We start from the raw sequence: 5,244 nt of genomic DNA, 5'->3' as shown, positions 1-5,244 counted from the left end.
TTTCATTATAATATTTGGCTTTGTCTTCTCATGGTGCCTTTTGAAATTTTCTGCTCAGCTCTTTAACATCTTTATTCCTTCAATTTGCTTTAGCTTTTCTATGATCAAGGGCAAGTTTCAGAGTCTCTTCTGATATCCATTTTGGTCTTTTCCTTCTTTTTAATGACATTTTCCTTTCTTCCTGTGTGATTTTCTTTATGCCATCTCACAACTCTACTGGTCTTCAGTAATTACTGTCTAATTCATCAAATCTGTTCTTGAGATGATCTCTAAATTCCGATACTGTTGTTCAAGGTCTTATCCATGGACTTGTTGTAATTTTCTTCAGCTTCAGTCTGAACTTATATGGACAATTGATGGTTTGCTCCACAGTCTACCCTTGTTTTGTTTTGGCTGATGATATGGAGCTTTTCCATTGTATCTTTCCATAGATGTAGTCAATTTTATTTCTGTGGATCAAATTTGATTTCGGGTGAGGTCTATGTGTTGTTTAAAAATGTTATTTGCAATGAAGACCTAATTGGTTTTTCAAAATTCTATCATGCAATCTATCATATTTTCTATAGCCAAGGGCTGTATTTTACAACTACTGATTTTTCCTCTTTGCTTTTGTACCAAAGTAAAATTTTATATATTTATTTTAATATGCAACTCACTCAAACATGTAGTTGTTAGAATTTAGAGAAGGGAGAGTATTTGTCACACTATGAAAACATATGCCTTTTTTTTTTTTTTTTTCTCAATCAAGTAATTTTTGTTGACATTGAAGCATGGACTTGAACAGGTTCTGAATTAGGCAATCTAAGCTGACTGGAAGAAAGTATGCCAAAAAGAAACTCAAATAGTTTCAAAACCTTGTTTAGTTATCCATCAATCCAAATGCAAGTATCTTAGGCCATAGGGAATGAATTCCAAGTAAATATGCAATTAGATATAATGAAATAGAAAAAAAATATGATCTCAAAAAGAAAAAAAAAAAGTGGATATGCTTATAGATTTCACAGATGTGGATTTCTTTTCTTGCCAAAAACATGCCTCCAAACAACAGCAGAAGGTTAGTGATGTTTCTTGTCACAGCAATCACTTGGAATTAACTTATCAGTCAAGCCAACAAAAGGAATTAGATCAAACAAATTTTAATTTAGCCTTCATCAGATTGTTGAATTGTATCCAGAATGACACTATTGCCTTTGTTTGCCAAGCTATCATTCAAGAAAATAAAGAGTGATTAAGAGCCTGTATTTTATAATCAATCATTTTCTTAATCAAATAAATAACAAAAAATATATAGAACACATCTAAGTTCCATGGTGCAAATTTATACTATGGGCACCACTGAAACCTAGACAAAATCTTTTTGATTTCTAACAAGGAACTCCTTTTTTTAATCAGACCACCTATAAGGATAATACATTATGAAAACTAATCAAGAATCCTCTTGAAAACGCAAATCAAGGATCCTCTTGAAAACCAAAAAAAAAAAAGGATTCTTGATTTGTGATTTATTGTTGAATAAAAGTCCTGTATTTCAAGGAAGCAAATTTGGAATATTCACTGTGGAGACCAATTCACTGAATTTTGCATGGCTTACCAGGGTGTATATTTTCTTTATGACCTATAGTCAGTTATATTGCATTAACAGAAAAAATATTCATTTGAGGATTCTTCCTCATTATTCTTAATAAAGAGTTATGGTGTGGCACTGTAGAATAAGCACTGGATTGATAAACCACAAGGTTGCTAGCTTAAACCCACCAGTCACTCCTCAGAAACCCTATACAGGGTCACTATGAGTTGGAAACAACTTGATGGCACTTACAACCACATTCTTAATAACAGAAGAGGAAGCCCATCACAAGCAAAGGAAACAGAAAATCAAACCCTTATGTTGGTCATTCCTACCTATAATCTCCCTTTACAATTATGTCAAAATCTAAAATTATTCTACTTCCCTCTTTCTTCTGCCCTCACTGGTCATTCCTAGAAGTCATTATGTCCATAGACTCTATTATGGTGGTGCTAGACACAGTCAGCACACATGATATCAAAGTCTCATAATACTGAAGAAGAATGACCGCTCAAAGGGCTATTTGAAGTTCAGTGAGTATACAAGCTGACTTTAAAAAAGAGAGTGATGTTGGTAGCTCATCTTAGTAGATATGCTCCATGTCTTACCTGGGACAGTAAAAATACCCACCTCTGTTCCAAATTAATCTAACAGGTGTTTGTTTCAGTATCTCTCCTAGATAGTGTTTGGATGACTCAGTGATGACTACTAAACATCAGTTTGTTTCCTAAATCTCCTTTGCTACCACCTCAAGTCAACTTGAGAGTTCTACAGCCTTAACATCCTGATAGGCCAATTTCCGTGGAGAATTGCTTTTGTCCAACAGTTAGAAATTGTTGACTTTGAAGTGAGTCAACCCTAATATCCTGGAGGACTTTTGCCTTAATTCACAAAAGATTGGCAACCAAGCACATAAAAAATATGTATTGGTTATCAATATTTAAATCAGATTGTTTTGAATGTTCTTAATATATTGACCTTTTAATAAACACCTATTAATTAATTAGGGGAAATAATAACTTTACAATTGAGGACTCATTCTATCTAATTTTCCTAAATTCAATTTTCCTATGAAAATTGGAAGTTGTCAAAAATGAAATGGAATACATAAACATCAATATCCTAGGCACAGCAAGCTGAAATGGGCTGGTCCTGGCCATTTTGCATCAGACAAGCATATATATGGTTTACAATGCCGGGAGCGACATATTGAATAGAAATGGCATCGCATTCATCATCAAAAAGAACATTTCTAGATCTATCTTGAAGTACAATGTTGTCTATGGTAGGATAATATCAAGAAGACTAGTTAATTATTCAAATTTTCACATCAACCACTAAACCCAGTGATTATGAAATGGAAGAATTCTACTAATTTCTTCAGTCTGAAATTTATGCAATCAAGATGCACTGATAATTACTGGTGCTTGGAAAACTGAAATTGGAAACAAAGCGGAAGGATCAGTGGTTGGAAAATATGGCCTTGGAGATAGAAATGATGCTGGAGATTTCAAGATAGAATTTTTTAAGACCATTGCAAGTACCTTTTTTCCAACAAGATAAAAGGCAACTATGCACATGGACCTCAGCAAATGGAATACACAGGAATCAAACTGACTACATCTGTGGGAAGAGATAATGGAGAAGCTCAATAATCATCAGCCAAAACAAAGCTAGGGACCGACTAATTATGAGTATGGTGCAAGATCCGGCAGTGTTTTATTCTGTTGTGCACAGACAGGGTCATGATGTGTCTGAACCAACTCAAAGACACTTAACAACAACACAGTGGAGAAACCTAGCAAACACTACCTTAACCAGGTAATCAAGGTCAACACCACCAATAAAAATTCATATCAGTATCATGCTTCCCCTGATCTGATGCCCAGAAGGGAATGCATCACCTTTTTAGAATTTTCCTCAAAATGGAGCATTGATCTAATCATGAAAACACATTAGACAAACCAAAATGATAGGATATCCTTTAAAACGAATAGCCAGTACTGTTCAAAACTCGGAAGAAAAGAGAAAATGTCACAGATTGAAGTTGACTAAAAAGACCTAATTCATCTGTGCTGTGAAATTCTAGATTAGCTTCCAAAACTGAAAAAGGGATATGAGTGCTGGGATCACCAAGGCTACCATTACACTAAATTTTCTAGAAGGGCTCACAGGACTCAGAAAAGCTGTTCTATTTATTTTTACAGTTTATTACAGTGAAATAGTACAAGCTCAAATCAGCAAAGAAAAAAAACAAATGAGGCAAAATCCAGAAAAACCAGACACAAGCTGCTAGGGGTCCCCTCCCAGTAGAATCTTACATGAGGACCTGCCTAATTCTCCCAGCATTGATGTGTAACACAAAGTATTGTCAAGCAGGGAAGTTCACCATAGTCTTAGTGTCTATGGCTTTTACTGGGAGCCAGTCATGTACCCAGTTTCCAACACCCCACAGAAGCCAAAATGGCACCGTATGGCCCAAAAATCTTAGGTATACAAAAACAGGTGTCCACTAAATTACATGGTTAGCATAAACTGTCTGATCAAACGAATACAGCACAGCCCAAGAATATCTCCTGGGCTCAAAGGTTATCTTCCAGGAGCCCATCAAGGGTCAGTTCCACAGATTGGCCTTGCTTAAGAATGTGCAGGGTGTGAGTAACCCAAATCTGCTGAGTTAACCCTTTCCTGCATAATTTTACAACTGGCTAAATCTAAATATATCTGAAGTTTAATTAATAGTATTGTGCTGGTGTTTATTTTTTATTTGATGATTGCACTATGGTTATATAAATGTTAACAGTAGAGAAGGTTGGGATCCGTGGGTTTAATAGTTCCTCCTCTCCAAAAAATAGGCATATCTAAGTCTATCCCCTAATGCCTATTAATGTGACTTTATCTGGAAATAAGATCCCTACAGATATAAGTAAATTGGCAATCCTGAGATGAGATCATCCTGGATTTAGAGTACACTCTAAACCCAATGACTGATGCCCTTGTAAGAGAAAATAGAGGAAGATTTGAGACACATAAATACAGAAGAGAAATTCCAGAGTAAAAGGTCATGTGAAAATACAGGCAGAAATTGGAATGATATGTCTACAAACCAGGGGATGCCAAAGGTTTCTGAAAACCACCAAAATCGAAGAACGTCATGCCCAGCATCCATTTAGAACCAATTTTACCAATAACTTGCTTTCAGAACTTACAGAGAAAAATTTCTGTATTAAACCATCAAGTTTGCCATTGTTATTGATGTAAAGTGCTGTGGAATAAGTTCTGACTCATAGCAACCCTGTATAGGGCTAGACTAGGTAACTAATGCACTAGGTAAAAAAGGAACTCTCCTACTTTTGCAACTGTTATGTAAGTCTAAAATGATCACGATATCATAATTTTGTAATGCAAAACAAATAACTTTATAGAGAATTTCTAGCTTTTGGAAAAAGTGAAAAAAAAAAAAAATTAAAGGGGGGATGGAATTTGGCAACTGTCATCCTGCTTTCCCAAGTAGCAACAATAAATTGTAATCTGAGTAGCAGCTGTTACAATTAAACATGACTTTTTTGCAGACCTCACCACTCTCTATTGTGTTGCATCTGGCCTGCTTTCTTGTTTATGCATACTGCCTTAACCTTGTAGGAAAGTGTCCCTGCAGGACAGCAAAGTCCATTACC

Source organism: Chrysochloris asiatica, unplaced genomic scaffold (assembly GCF_000296735.1).
Source record: "Chrysochloris asiatica unplaced genomic scaffold, ChrAsi1.0 scaffold00147, whole genome shotgun sequence".
In the NCBI taxonomy this organism is placed as follows: domain Eukaryota; kingdom Metazoa; phylum Chordata; class Mammalia; order Afrosoricida; family Chrysochloridae; genus Chrysochloris; species Chrysochloris asiatica.
This window is presented reverse-complemented; position numbering follows the sequence as displayed.